Source organism: Carcharodon carcharias, chromosome 23 (assembly GCF_017639515.1).
Source record: "Carcharodon carcharias isolate sCarCar2 chromosome 23, sCarCar2.pri, whole genome shotgun sequence".
Taxonomy (NCBI): Eukaryota; Metazoa; Chordata; class Chondrichthyes; order Lamniformes; family Lamnidae; genus Carcharodon; species Carcharodon carcharias.
The window spans coordinates 19,170,380-19,186,869 of record NC_054489.1 but is presented as its reverse complement, the minus strand read 5'-3'; positions in this window follow the sequence as shown (position 1 = coordinate 19,186,869).

Below are 16,490 nucleotides of genomic sequence, written 5' to 3'. Positions count from 1 at the left end.
TGCCTATGGTTCCTTGTTATGATGAGCAGTGAAAGCTCAGATGTGAAACCTTGGTTCCTGCAGATGATAAAGGCGGGTGTCTCAGTCCAGGGTCTCTTCTCTGTGCAGTGTGTAACCTTCAGAGGAAACTGATGGTCTGGCTTCACACTCACTGGACACAGCAGTGATGCCTGCACCTCGACGGTGCTTGTCATGGCTGCCAGAATGTATTGGGCAGACATCACAGAGTTCCGTCATTCTCTCTGTGTGCTCTCAGCACCTTTGAGGTGAGGCTGGCCCCCCCATCTCTCCAGCATCTGTGTCCGGTGATGCTGTAATCCTGAAGGGCTCAGATGCTGAAGGCTGCCAAGGGATCAGGTGCATTTAAAGTTTCATGGCTGTGTCTCCATGATATGACCCTAAACTCAGAGCGCAAGCGAGCTGCCCTCAGCCAGACAGGAGTCAGATGTTCACAGAGACAATGTGAAGATCTATGGAGTGTCCTCACTGAAACTCATCATCATCCCTCCTCGAATCGTGCGGCTATGAGGGCCTCACATGTGTGCCTGCCTCATTTGGCCAGTGTGACAGCCTCACCGCCAGCACCCTCGCCTTTGAGGACCTCACACCCTCATCCCCTTCGACATCCCCCTCATCAGAGGAGACATACAGCTCTCCAGTCTCGTCCTCAGCCAGGTCCTCCCTCGGTTGCAGCACTGGGTTGTGGAGCACGCAGCAAGCTATGATGATGCGCGACACCCCCTGGGGACTGTATTGCAGTGCTCCACCAGACCTGCTGAGGCACCAGAACCTCATTTTCAATATGCCAGTCGCTTGCTCCACTAAGGTCCAGGTTGCAGCATGAGCCTCGTTGTACTGTCTCTCTGCTGCAGTCTGAGGCCCTGCACAGGCACCATCAGCCCCACCCTCTGTGGGTGGCCCTTGCCTCTGAGCAGCCAGCCCTGCAGCCTCTGTGGACCCTCGAAGACGTCAGGGACCTGAGACCTGCTAAGGATGTAGGAGTCGTGGATGCTCCCTGGGAATCGTGCGCAGACCGGTAGGATGTGCTTATGGTGGTCGCACACTAGCTGAACGTTCAGTGAGTGGAAGCCCTTGTGGTTGACATAGTTGACTGCTTGTTGACATAGATATCTGTGTGTCACGTGAGTGCAGTTGGTGGCACCCTGCACCTATGGAAAACCTGAGCGCTTTTGCTTCTTGGCTTGCCTGATCCCAGTCGAAATGCACAAAGTTCTGTGCCTTTGTGAAGATGGCGTCCATGAACTCCTGGTTGCATTTGTGTGTGGAGGCTTGTGAGATCCTGCACAGGTCAACTGTGGAGACCTAGAAGGAGCCATTGGCGTAAAAATTGAGCGTCACGGTCACTTTCACGGCTACTGGCAGTGGATGTCCTCTGTGATCCTGATGTTCTCCTTCTGCAGGATCAAAGAGAGAGAGCGTGGGTTGCATATGTATCGTACTGACGTCTCTTGGTTAAGTCTCAAGGTCCCACAACACTTGCCGGAGAGTGCTGGCCACCACTTCAATGGCCAGTGTGAAGTGTGCTACATGGCTGTCCGAAACCCCACCCATCTCCACCCCACTCCACTTGACCAATTGGCAGCAACTTCACTGCTGGACTGTGCTCTCAGCTCAGGTGCAGGCTTTCTCCTAACCAGCATTGCAAGGCTGTGCAGTTAGCTTGAGTCATGAGGGATACTGGTCCAAACCTGAATAAAGATATTGCAAGGGACTGTGAACGCCTCCACCAGTCATTGCGCCATGTCCACATCTCGCAAGGGGATTCTACAATTTGCCCAGTCTTCCAATTGTTCTGCAGTCCCCTAAAACTCACATTAATTTGCAGTCTGCGCCCAAGGGGTGAGAAGTTCTGGAGATTTGGTGGCACATTCCTGTTTGTGTGATGCTTCAGTCGGCCGAAATGCTTCAGAGGCCCGACTCCAAGTGCAAAAATGGAGATGCTGCTGAAGTGTCTCGGCTGGGGAAGAATGCTCACTCCCCATTCCCAACCTTCTGTGCTGCCTTTCCCCCACTCCCCCAGCCCCACCTGCATGGGAGCCCTTGCCCTGGCACCGCGCTGAGAGCCAGCCGGGGAAAAAGCGACTTGCCTGTGCCACCTGCGCCTCTCCCTTGATGTCCTACAGGTGACCCTCGCGAGCGCTGCGCAAGCTCGTGTGCGCTCACCTCCGAGTTCGTCTCGAAGTTCAGCTTGCCAGGAGCACCCCTTTTAAAGGCAGACGTGAATCACGGTGTTCTGAAGTCACACCGACGTGGGGGGTAAATTTGACATGGGGGGAGGGAGGGATGATTCTGGCATGCGGCCAAGATGCAAACACATTAAAATTAAGTTCCCGACGTTGGACAGTGGGAAACCCAGCCTGCCGCTGATGGGGGAGCGGCGGATGTTCACAAACTGGTTTGGCGACTGCACAAGACCGATTTTTGACCTTCCCGCTGTATTGACAGCTCCTACCCGCCATGCCACCCGCCGCCAACCTGAGCAGAAAATTCCAGCCCATATTTCAGCCTGCTCCCAATCCCATCTGCAACTGCTTGATAAAAACTCCACCCTATAATTCAGTGCACACAGTGTATTTACCCATGGAGCCACTGGAAACGCTGCAGCCTTTTAGCGCAGAGATATTTTTGAAGACCAAATGAAAAAGAAAAACAAATTAAATAATGAGATCATATATAAACTAAAATAGGAATGCAGGTGGTGTTAGAATGAGCTGGGAGAACAGGAGAACTATTAGTCTCAGGAGAAGTTATTTCCTTTCTGTACATCACTGCCAAACCAAACTGACTAGCTGGATTTTCAAGGTATTTTTCCACTGGTTTTTTCGTGTTAATGTGAGTTATGCCATTGTCGAGGTGAGAAACTCCCATGAGGTTATTTTTCTAATTAATCACTTGCAGCTCTCAGGTATAACGTGTCACATGATGTTTGCCTGAACTAGATCATTTCATTAAAGGAACCTATCAGATTTTATGGAACACTGTACACGCATCCCAGCACACGGATTAAATCAAATCAAATAAATCAGCCACTTTATTTGAATTAAAAACAGAAAATGCTGAGAGTCCTCAGTGGTTAAGGAGGCATCTGTGGAGGGAGAAACAGAGTTAACGTATCAGCTCGATAACCTTTCACCAGAACGGGAAAAAAATAAGTGATGTAGGACAGTTCAAACACGTACAGAGGCAGGGCAAGGGGGGAGGGGAGAGGAGGGCAAAAGGGAGGGCCGGTGATGGGGTGAAAGGCAGAGATTAAGGCCAGAATTTTCCGGCTAGCGTGCGGGTGGCATAGCTCGCACATCAGCGCGTAAAATGACGCACGCTGATGTCGCGATATTTCGGTGGGCAGGTGCAATCAGTTCGCCCGCCGTTAGTTGAAGGGCTCATTAAGCCCCTTAACTTGCCAATTGTGTACGATTTTGAGAGGCCCATTGCGAACTTCGGGTCGGCACACGGGCCCAACAGGAAGGTGGGTGGGAGATTATTTAAGAAAACTTTTGCAATGTCGGGATTTGTGGACTCAGAGGGTTTGTTCATATTTTTCACGAAGTTATAATTGATTAAAGTGTTTAAAACATACCTGTGTTAGTAGTTCTCATCAATGTCCAAGAGGTTTTTGTGTAAAGTGAAAGCATTCTGCAGGCAGCATTCTTTGTCAGCCTTGCAGCTTTCCGGAGGCCTCCATTTAGCCTTGGGCTATGGGTTCTGACCTCCCCAGTGGAGGCAGCTCCCCTGAGGAGGAGGGGAGGGATAGAATCAGGAGGAGGCCAGGACTGGACAATCATCTTCCAAGGGAGGCAACTTTGGGTGTCCAGGCGCAGGCACAAGAGGTGCAGGCACAAGAGGTTGTCCAAGGTGCAAGGGGCCACAGACAACGCCACTATCCTGCTGCCAGGGTATACAGGTGGTGAAGCAGCTACCTCATTATGACTGAGGTGCAGTGCTGAAGGAGGCTCTGACTCTCAAGGGAGACAGTCAATTATATCTGTCAGATGATTGGCCCTGAGATCTCCCCTAACTGTGTGGGTGGACAGCCCATGCCAGCGGCTCTGAAGGTCACAGTTTCCCTCCACTTCTATGCCTCTGATCCTTCCAGAGCTCGGTGGGTGATCTTTGTGGTGTCTCCCAATCAGCTGTCCACACTTGTGTCAAGCAGGTTATAGACGCTCTGTTCAGATGGGCATCGACCTTCATCCACTTCTGCTGCGACCAGGCAAGTCAAACACAATGAGCCAGAGGCTTCGCGGCCATTGCTGGCTTCCCCCGTGTCCAGGGTGCTATAGACTGTACACATTTGGCCATCAAGGCACCAGCAGGTGAGTCCGGTGCCTTTGTCAACAGGAAGGGCTTCCACTCCATGAAGGTGCAGATAGTGTGTGATCACAGGATGCAGATTCTGCAAGTCTGTGCAAGGTACGCAGGCAGCTCCCACGACGCCTACATCCTCAGACACTCCCAGGTGCCGGGGCTCTTCAGTGCTCCAGCCCGGCTGGATGGATGGCTGCTGGGTGACAGGGGCTATCCCCTCAGAAGGTGGCTCATGACACCTCTCCACCATCCAAGAACAGAAGCTGAACAGCGGTACAATAGGAGCCACGGCTCCACAAGGGCTGTGGTGGAGAGAACGATCAGTCTTCTCAAGATGCACTTCCATTGCCTGGACCACTCAGGGGGCACACTCCGGTACCCCCCCCAGATTGCGTCTCAGTGATAGTGATAGCATGCTGCACTCTGCACAATCTTGCGTTGGAAAGGGGGGGATGCAGTTGACGATGAAGACCTTGACGCAGTGGATGAGGCTGCACATGATGAATCCAGCAGTGGCTCAGAGGATGAGGAAGCACAGGGCGATGATGAGGGGCAGCACGCCGACCCACTACTACACCAAGGAGGCAGGGACATCTGGGACACTTTAATCCAACAAACCTTCAGCTAGCTCCACACACATGGATCTGCAGGACCAGCGTTGCCTGGCGCTTCTACACGTGGCACTTAGGTGCTACATCTTCCACCTCATCAGCTGCAACTAAGGGCTTAGTACAGAAACATCAATGTCCCCTCAAACACTCATGATAATTATGTGAAAATGAAAAAAGCACCACAATGAAAAGACGCTCAGTCACGGTAACAAAGGTGGACTTTATTCTGTCCACAATTAAAGCCCACATGATTATTCAACAATGTTACAAAAAGGGTCCGTATTCTAAGGCCAACACAAAATCACCAGTGAGAAACCCGTGGAATGCCTAACGTGCCTTATGCTTACGTTTGTGGGTGCTACGTCTTGGTGCTGCCCCATCGCTCGGAGTGGCTTGTGAGACAGCCTGCTGACTCTGCTGTCCTGTTGGCCTCGATGACCTTGGCGGGTGTCCCCTGGCCTGTGGAGCCTGTGATGGCCCCACCTGGGAGGGAGTGGTCAGTTCCTGAATGGATGCAACAGTCACTGGCACAGGGGCGGAGGAGCTGCTGCCCTCATCCGGAGCGCCCTGAGAGGAGCTCACAGCGACGACAGGCAGCTGCTGCACCGACATGAGGTCACATTGGACCTCCCTGCTCACCACAGATGCATGGGCACCGAGTGCTGGTGCTTGGTGACAATATCTCCCACAATGGAAAACACCACCAGCAGCCAGAACCATTCTGAGGGCTTGCAGGTCAGAGCGTATCCCAATCACATTTAGATCCATTTGGTGGAAACCCCTATCTATGAGAGTCGCCAATCTCTCATTGAAGGGATCCTGATGCTCTGCCCTGAGGGGGGATTCTTTGTGTGCACTCTGCCTAGACTCCTCCGTCACAGAGCCCGATGCAAACGCACTTCCTGCCACCTTTCCTGCAGCTGCTGCACTGGGGACAACTCCAGAGGCACATCATCACTGCCGGACTCAGCATGTGCCTGGTCCCCTGCAGCCCTCGGCTGCTGGAGCCATCGGCACTCTCTGCCCCTACCATCTCCTCCAGCAATTGGGAAGTGCCCTCTCCACTGTGACCGAGGACACTAGTCGACGGTAAAGTCCCCAGCGAGGTGTGTGTGTCTGCGCTGGTGCCTGGCTGGTGGAAATGATGTGCCGCAAGTTGCACTTGTTGGCCCTCAGGTGTGAAGGGGGATCTGCGGTGTCGAGGTGCGGGTCGCTCTGGTGGTGAAGCTGAAATTAACACAAGGACAGTGCATCAGTTAGCGTACAGTCAGTTCAACCTTTCATCCCTTCCCCCCCACCCCAGCCTCATAAGTCGGTCACCCTTCAAGACCATAAGGAGAAGAACATTCATGGGGTGAAAAAGAGTCAAGATGAGCCCCAAACATTAAACGTGCATACAGACAGGCTGGTCAGATGGCCTCAGGAATGCCACATGGCATGTTAAGAACCACTGGAGTGGGGAGAGTGCAGAGGTACCTGACCTGGATGTATTGTGGCCTGGAGAGTTGCGGGGCTGAGGAACCATCACAAACAATAGCAACATTTGCCGTGGATCACAGGAGATTGACAGGTCACATTATTGGCCTTCATTCCATTTGTAAGGGCATAGACCGGGTGGGCAGAAGGCAACATTTCTCCTTGGCGCAGGGATGAGTAATGTGGTGGAATTTATTTAAGTTGAGTGCCATGAGGTTGACAGGTGAGGTGCTGAGGAGCTTTTGGACAGAGTAATGTGGGTGCACTGGCTGAAAGGGAGCTGGAGGTCCCAAACCCCCAAAGATGCAATAACCCTTTGGCTGTGCGGCAGCGATCCAATGACATGTTAGAACATGGTGATAGTGGTCACAAATGGGATAAGGTGTCTTTGGAAGGTGGTGGAGACGCGAATCCTCAAGGGGACGAGGGTTCCTTCTGTATGACCCACACCTCAGAGTGTCTCAGTCTGTGAATGAGCAGCGTTTCAGCATTAACGATTGCAGCAGCCATCAGTGGTTTGGATGCTGGGCAGACAGAGTGGATGGTACTGTGGACTTCAAATACCTGCCCGCTGGACCCCAGCCTCGCCAGCCCCCGGCCACCCTGGCCCCCTGCCCAGCTCCATGGCCTGTTCTTCAAAAGGCGTGAGGCGCTGGAGCAGGGCGTGCCCACCTCCAGTCCTCTGGCACTGCTGGGCATTGTGGTGAGTTTTTGCCTGCAGAACAGAGAAGAGCATTTATTGTGGCTGATCGCTCATGTACTCTGCACGCGCACGCCGCACCCCAACCACAGTGGCCCATCTGAGGCCTCCAGCGGCTCCTGTCCACACTACTGGTGATCAGTCACCAGAAGATAGCACGGTTGGTCCCAACCCCCTCCCCAACGGCCATCTTGGACACATTCGGCGTCCATCACTTTGAACAGCACACGGGTCTTAGTGCCCATGGCAAGGAGGCACAACTAGGTGCAGCACACCAGCAGATGGCACATGCCCAAAACACCTTGAGGCAACCCTTGCACCATCTCATCACCATCAATATGACATGTGTTGGAGTTCTGAGTATGTGTCTAGCGGCCTCCCCTGCAGGTTGCCCCCAGACTACTCAAATGCCACACACACCAACATATGCTGCGGGGAAAACCCTTCTTCTCCTCAACTACTAAGGCTGGTGTAAGCATGGTTAGTACCCGTTTGCCCACCCAGCGTGCGACAGATGCTGTATGCAGTAACGACAGCAAGATATGATGTGGGGGGGTTGGGGGGGCGGTGGGGGGGTGGTGTCAAAGGCTAAGGCTACCTTCTGGGTCAAATGGCCAAGACAAACATGGTACTCACCTGTCCAGAGTGCAGCAAATCATTGAATCATTTCCTGCACTGGGTGCCAATGTGCCGCACATCATCATGGGCACTTTTAGCATCACCCACCTCCTCCCACGCCTGGCTGGTGACATGGGGGGCCCTCCTCCTCCCATCCTCCGGATACAGAAGGTGCCAACGGATGCCCACCTCTTGGAGGAGGACAGCACGGCAAGCATCGAAAAATCGGGGGGGCACAGTGGCCCCTCCCTCCGCCCCCGCTCCCCGCTGGCCTCTCATGCAGCCTGCCCCCCTCCTACTGCTCATGCTCATGCTGCTCTCCACTCGCACCTCCCTCCCTCTCTCCACGAGTCGCTTACCCGCTGGACAGGCCGTAATTGGCCCACCCGCAGAAAATGGCGGCGTGGCCCGATTCTTCAGCGGCAATCGGCCACCCGCCCACCGCCGAGTCGGTCAGGCCCGTCCGACCGGCAAAAGGAAAATTCTGGCCTAAATGGGCAAAGGAATGATGGAGCAAGGCAAAAGGAGACGCTCGTGGCACAAATGAAGAAACAAAAGATGAGTTTGAAGGAGGTGGAAATGAGAATAGCAGAATCCTCAACAGCTGCCTTCTGGAAATAGGGGAAAGGAGACTATTAAATTTCATGCTGAGCCTGGAACACTGTTCAACATAAAATTGAGGAACAGCTCCTCATCATTTGACTGAGCGGTCTAGAGTCTTCCAGGCTCAACAATTTTAATTCTAATTTTTTTGGGGCAGCAGCTTTTGGTGATGATTCTGCCATTCCCATTTGCCCCTCCTCTAGACCCAACTTGTGCTTCCTTGCTTGTACCATCTCCTTTTTCCTTGCACTGTCATTCCTTTAGTCATTTAATCTCTCTGGCCTTCCACCCAAACACAGACTTCTTTAGCTCTGTCCCCCACTCCCCTATTTCCCTGCCTCTGTACTTGCTTCAAACCAATCGCATCTCTAACCTTTTCCAGTCCATTTCCATCCCTGCAGTTTCTGCCCGCCCTACTGAATATTTCCAGCATTTTCCATTTTTATTTCAGATTCTGGCATCCCCAGTACATTCTATTTTATTTGGGTTGCAGAGAAAGCAAAACTTTGATGGGCACAAATTCTTATTGATGGTGTTTTTTAATTGAGCCTTTAAGTATTAACATACTTAAAGATTCACTCTCATTCTCTCTGTTCTGCCCAAGAATCATGCTTAAATCCCTCCCACCAGTAAAGTGCTGCTGAAGTTGAGTCTATAATGACAGCAATTTAGTTGAATGCAGCAGATCTATTTGCAACTCGTTTACTTTAAATCTGCATAATTTAATAAAATGATGCAGTAAATCAAGAAATGGTGACTGATGGGCACAAAGGTTGGGTTTTAAAAGCCTCACCATCTGTTAATCCATTCTCCATCAAAGAGGATCAGAAATGACTGCATAAATTAAACGTCTCACTGTGCCCGTCTCATCTGATGTGTGCTGTAAGATGACTGGTTGGAATCTTTTCATCACACCGCTGCTTAACCTTGTCAAACTTTGATTTTATCTTTAAATATACTTGCAAATTTTATGAAGATCAGTTTAGGGGTCAATACTAGAACCATCCTGGTTGGTGTTGCTCAGAGCTAACACAGCACGTGGTACTTTAACAGTTGAACAATTGATCTTGCTACGGGCATTGACCCTTCACGGAGATTTCTCAGTATAAAAAGTAAACATTACTACATTATTGTTCCAATGGTTCTGAAGTCTCGTGTTCTGATCCCCACTTTGTTGGTTGATTTCAGCCAGCATGACCGTCAAGGCAAAATAAATTCAGTTTTTCCAGAAACGGGACCTGTAAGAATTATTCCAGGGCTCATGGGTCTGGGGTCTGGATGTTATGTGAGGACAGCTATGGTGCTAAACCTTGCCAACATTCAAAGCCTAGGCTCACGCATGTAGAACGGCAACTTGCGTGAGATGCTAGAGGATAAGAAAAACATAGATATACCTTAATGTCATTAATCACTCCTCCCTTCCACTCTATGAGAGACTTTCCTCTTTGTTCCAACTGTGTCCACCCTTCCATGGTTCTGCACTTGCTTACAAACAGTTAGATCTCTAACTTCTATAGTTCTGATGAAAGGTCATCAACCTGAAATGTTAACTTTGTTTCCCCCTCCACAGATACTTCCTGACCTGTTGAGTGTTTCCAGCATTTTCTGTTTTTATTTTACGTATACTCATCGTGACATTGCAAGGGATCGGACACTGAACTCCCAGAGATCAGGGGCTGTTCCCTCACCTCAAAGGTATTAAAAAGCACAGTGAATACTGTCATTAAGTAGACTATGCTCAGAACGTTGGATTTTGATTTAATATACTTTGGTAAATCTCCTGAGGCTCCGTGTAGTCAAGGGGTCACACATGCATTGCACTTACGTTTTTCAGATAAGCACTGGCTATGCACGAGGACCCAGCACATAACCTTGGAAACTTTCCCCTTCTAGTTTATCTATATTTATTCATTTATCACTTCTAAGACATTTGATTAGCCTGGGCTTTTAATTTGGTATTCTGTATTTTCCTAATTAGGTGCCCGTGCAAATCAGCCTTGAGCATCCAGCTTGTGGCTGTGAGGTAGCAATTAAAATGATAACATTAAATCAATAAACATTTCTTTAAATTAAAATTCCACGCTTGTTGCTTCATTCATAAATGCCAGTCATTCGTGCCATGAAGCAGGATAGCTGCAGGAAATGATTAGTGAGGGGTGGAAGATACCATTGAGACAAAGGACACAGAATGTCACTGTGCATTCATGGCAGCTGCTCTTTTGGAAATCACCTGCATGTGGTTACAATCCCCGTGGGGGAACCGTATACCAAAACAACCAAACTTACTGAATGACCCCCAAATGAAGAGGGCCAACAAGGTTCCATTTTTTTGTAGCTTTTACTTTCACATGCACCAGAACCAAAGGAAATTAAATATGAATTAACAGGCAAATGATTCTTCAAATAAAAAAGGTAAATTTCACTTTAAATAGTCAATATAATAAAGATACGTCTTACACAATCACAAGCACCCACATCACTCTCTGAACCAATGTGGTTCTATGTATCTGCACAGTTCCACAATACACTGTTCTTTTTTCACACAGGACACAGGGTAGGTCGGGGGTCCTATCCAACAACAGCTTGCACCTTCAAGCTTCACGGGTACAACGATCTTCAGCAAGACACACTTCTATGAATGCACTCTCCCTTGAGTCATGACAGTCCTGATGGGGTAGCTTTCTAGATTTCCTTTTAAAAATGATGAACTAATAATGCCCTAGTTCATGGTTTGGCCACCTCTGGGAAAACACCCTGTAAAGTGTCTGAGCTATTCACACAGCTTTCCAGGTTTAAGACCTTTTATGCCAGCCTGCACTGTACCTCCAAGAGCTCCTGTCTCCTCTTCTGCCAAACAGAAAAACTGACCTCTTTCAAAGAGTTATTTGCTTCTTTGCCTTGCAAGAATTTTGTGTTTCTCTTTCTGTCTCTGATTGTTTTTTCTTTGCGTCTTCATCTGTGCCATGATCACCTTCACCCTAAAGCTCCTCTGCTTGTCTGCAGCTCTCCTTTGTGTCTGCCAGCCAGTGGCTTCTTTGTATCTTAACTTCTTTCCTGTTGGTACTACTTCCAGGTCAAGAATCGCCAGATCACATGGACCAATATTTCTTATTATCCAAGGAAGGTACAACACATCTCTTTACATTTGGCACAAAGTCTTAAAAGTCCCTTTCAAACTTTCCTAAAAACAATTACAGATTCCACAGACATTTTAAAGAAGTTACAAATTTTTTTAGTGTACTGTTTCCAGGTCACAGGTCATCACAATGTGAAACCAGCATGGTACCTGCCAGGCTGTTGCATGGTTGCGCATTTCTCATAGCTATTGAAATAACAGGATTTCCACTTCCTTTTGACGCCTATAATTGCATTTGAAGTAATGTGTGAAAGGAGGAGCAGGTGTGCTAGAAACACTTAGCAGGTCAGTCAGCAGCAGTGGAGAGAACAGACAAGCTAATACTTTGGACATAGACCCATGCCTACAATTTCAACAGTGACCATACCTCAGAAAAGTACTTAATTGGCTGTAAATCAGCTTTGGGAAGTCCTGAAGATATTAATGACTATATATAAATGCAAGATTTACTTTCCTCCTTCAACCAGAATTAAGTTGGTCTGATTCTAAAAAATTATAAACATTACACTGGACGTAACTCAGTATTGGTTTACGTTTGAAATAATGATCTTTTCATCAGAAATAGCCAAAATGGCAGAAAATAACACTATTTTTGTGAAATTTTGGTTAGTTTTTTTAAAGTTAACCTTAAGAAGTAACTGCGATTGACAGTGTGGACAGAATGGAGTATGATAAATACAATTTAATTTTTATGATCAGAGTCCAAAAACAAAGTTGGGGAGTAGAAGTTTCAAAGCAGTAATGGCTTTGCAGCATTTATTTAGATCCATAAATAGAACGGGCTTAGATACAGCGTTATTGTACGTGGCGGGGGCAAGACAAAGCAGCTTTAAATTCAGGCTGTGTGGGTTGCATCTTAATAAAAATTCAAACAAAGGAGTACACCAACTAATTTGTGCAATCAGCATTGCTACCAGAAATTTCGAATCCCCTTCAATTTAAAAAGGTCAACAACTCACAACTACAAAGAAAAGGCAATAGTGTTGTTGATTACGCATTTAAGCGAGTAATTATGCAGGCCGTGAAGAACAGCTCAATACTGTCTTCAATTAGCCTCTTAATACAGAAATGCAACGCATACTCGCAAGGTAATTTTTTTTCACCTCAAAATGCTGATTTTAATTTCCACAGCAGACTGAATTCCACTTAAGTGATTAGCTGATGAATAGTATTTCTATTAAGTCAACAGAAATTGAAGTCAAATTTATTTATCTTTGCACCTGTTGCACTTATTCCTCTTGACTGAATGTATTTGCCCACTTCTGTTAAATAAGAAGTTGATTTTCTCTTTCAGCCCATGGGACAGCAATACTGAGCAGACACTGCAAGTCAAACAGCTCCTCAAACTGCTGCAAAGTGTTTGGACTTTCAGGCAGAACATAGCCAAGGAACATAGTTCATCCCTTACAACTAGAGATGATTTTTTGGCCATGTTAGCTGATGAATGCTTAACATGTTAACTCACTTAGCCGGGTGATGCCATTGCCTGCCCAGCTGTTAGCATTCTCGACTTCGAGTCAGAAAGAAAGACTCTCACGATCACCAGGGGCAGGATTTTACGCCTCGTGGCCAGGCGTGTGCTCAACGCGAGAAGACGTCATCCCGCACACGCACAATCTTCAGGTCGGCGGGCTTGCGCAGATGTTGGAGCCACGCCCGCCATCAATTAAAAGGCCACTTAAGACCATTAAAAACCCAAATGAACCCGATATTAATTTGCCCCTCCGACTTTGCGCTTGTTGCATGGGCAAAACAGGCAGGTGGCCAGCCCACATTTTGCAAAACCTCATCCAAGGGCGGCATAAAAAGGGTCAGCAGCATTGCCAGTGTCAGTAGTGAGAAGTTTAGGAGATAGTTTGCTGCTGGTTGCTTACTTGGACTTAACAGTTTCATCTCTGTTCTAAGCTTCATTCTTAGCATTTCCAGGCTTCATTTCAGGAATCATTGGTGTCTCCAAGGCCCCCGGAGGATTTTGACAATGTGGACCCAGGTATCAGGCAGCTTTCTGTTACCCTGGTAATGGGGATTGTGGTCTCTGCTGTGGAGGAAGAGAGGGGCAGGAGGGAGAGGAGTCCAGGTATCCCAATGCAGCTTCCAGGGGAGCTGTGGGAGGAGAGGTGCAGGGACAGGGGCGCAGGGACAGCAGGTAGTCCAAGCCGGAAGGGGCCACAGAAGATGCCACTACCCAGCTGCCAGGGTTTACAGGCAGCAATGCAGCTACCTCAATATGTCCGAGGTGCAATGCCAAAGAAGGCTCCGCCTCTCCAGGTAGACAGTGACCTCCATCTGTCAGATGATTGGGCCTGAGATCAGCTCCAACTGTGTGGGTGGACACCCCATGCCAGTGACCCTGAAGGTCACAGTGGCCCTCAACATCAATACCTCCAGCTCTTTCCAGGGGTTAGTGGGGGATCTGTGTGGAGTGTCCCAATCAGCTGTCCATGGTTGCGTCAAACTGGTGACAGAGGCTCTCTTCAGGTGGGTAATGACATATATTCATTTCCGTACGGATGAGGCCAGCCAGGCTGAGCGGGCCAGAGGGTTTGCAGTGATTGCTGGGTTCCCCCGCATTCAGGGTGCCATCAACTGGGTACAAGTGGCATCAAGGTGCCAGTGGGTCAGCTGGGTGCCTTTGTCAACAGGAAGGAATTCCACTGCATCAATCCCTCAAGCCTGCTCTGCCATTCAACAATATTATGGCTGATCCAATTGTGGCCTCAACTCCACTTTCTTGTCTGGCCCCCACATAACACTTGACTTCCTTGTCGATCAGAAATCTGTGTAACTCAGCCTGGAATATATTCAGATGATTCCACTGCTCTCTGGGTAAGAGAGTTCACAATCAAGAAATTATTCATCAAGTGTGTAGCTGGTATTGCAATGAGGGGAAACATGGCAGCCAATTTGCTCATTGCAAGGTCCCATGAACAGTGAGATAAAAGGCCAGATCATTTGTTGCTGCTTCGCCACAGGTGCCATCGCTCAGGTATAAAATCAAGACAACATCTGCCTGTTCAGGTGGGTGCAAAAGTTTTCAGGATGGCATATGAAGAGGAGGAGGGACTTCCCCCTGTATTCTTGCCAACATTTATCCATCGTGCAACATCTAAAAACCTAGTCATTCATCTCATTTGCCTTTTGTGAAAGCCTGCTGCGTGCAAATTGACTGCCATGTTTGCCTGCTAGCACCAATAGTTAATAATATACATGGTGGTATAAAAGCAGAAAATGCTGGAAATACTCAGCAGCTCAGGCAGCCTCTGTGAAGAAGGAAACAGAGTTTAACCGGCTGAATTTTGGTGGCGGTGGCAAAAGTTCCAGCAGCAGAGCTGAAAGCAGGAAATGACCCCTCATTGGCCGGCAGCCTGACTCATTTAGGAATGTTGCAGACAATTGATGCTGGTCCTGTCAGAGGACTGGCAACTCAGCAGCCGTGAGGGGGAGGGTTCCTCAATGGCCGGGCACCCTTCAGAGAGAGATTAATGGGGTTGGGATACGCCAGGGCCAGGCGCCCAGGCCCTGGCAGTTATGGAAGGGGAGACAATTGTTAAGTGTTAGCGGCAATTAAAATGCCCATGGAGGCAGGAAGCGGGACTTAATTGGGCCACTTGAGCGGCTCAACTGGCCTTCAGCGGATGCCCAATTTGCCAGCTTTCGCCCAGCTGGCAAAATAATATGGTAGTGGGAAGACGTCAGGCACCCCTCCGCCCCTAATTTATGTTCGCACCATTTTGCCAGCCATCCCGTCTCCCAGCCCGACCCAAAGTGCTGGTAAAATTCCAGCCACCATTTCTCTCTCTACAGTTGCTGCCTGGCCCAGGCAGTATTTCCAGCATTTTTCTTTTTATCGCAGATTTCAACATTTACAGTATTCCGTTTTTGTGTTACTGACGAGTAATTCATTGGCTGCAAAGTGTTTTGTGACCAGATGTGAAATATATAATTACAAGTTGTTTCTTCCTGCATGACTACATTAATATCACCTACAGTCACTTTTGATTTATTGAGTAATCCTGGATAATTGAGGTGCCAACATTGCCATAAGGTGCCGTGTTAAGAGGCTGAGTGAGGCAGTGGGCTAGACACTTGACACAAGCGGCTTGATTCTGAGGCCCCGCAGGGGCCAGGATGGGGGCCGGGCGAGCACTAAAAATTGCATTGCCAGCCAGACTTCCAGTCCCTGGCTCCATCGCACCCCTGAGTCATTTCTGCAGAGGTGGGGGCAGGGAGGGTGGTGCAGCAGGGCTACCTGGCCACATGCAGCAGCTCATTAATGGCCACTTAAGACCAATCGAAGGAGGCCGAAAGGGATTTTCCAGGTAGCCTCCTGGTTCAACTGCTAGTAGGTGGCCTCCCAACCATAGACCAGGGGACCAGCGCTCCAGGTAGGCCTAGGGTGCCTACCTGTTTCAGCAGCCACAGGGCACTTTGTGGAGGGCCTCCCCCTCAACAGCGGCAAAAGCATTTTTTTATTTTAAATTTTAAAAAGTTGGAGAGAGGGTGCCTCCATCTTGAAGCGCCCTCTCTCTGAGTTACATTCCATTGCAGGCTGCTGCACCTTTCAAGCTGGAAGGCCTCTGATTGGCCCTCCAGCTCCGAGAGTTCAACCGCCATCTGTAATCAGATGGCAAGCTCACCCTCTGGCCTCTCCCGCTCCAGGGAACATCACATTGATGAACTGTTTCCTACACAGTGCGGGTTTCTGACCCGTATTTCAGCCTGATAGCTGGGGTTCAGAAGCCCACAGGGAAAATCCTGCCCATGGATTTCAGGATGCCAGCTTGCCTGTTTGCTGCAACACTGCTGAAATGATTTTGGAGAATGTGAAAACTCCACGTAATAGGGATGGTCCACATCACTGAACGAACCCCGAGGGCTGAAAATTGGCGAGCTTCATCAGAAAAGCCACAGAATTGCGAGTCTGAAGAATGGAAAAGTCCTTGAGGTTCGGGGCTAAGGTGTATTGTTAAACTTGTCGGTGCAGACTCGATGGGCCGAAGGGCCTCTTCAGCACTGTGTG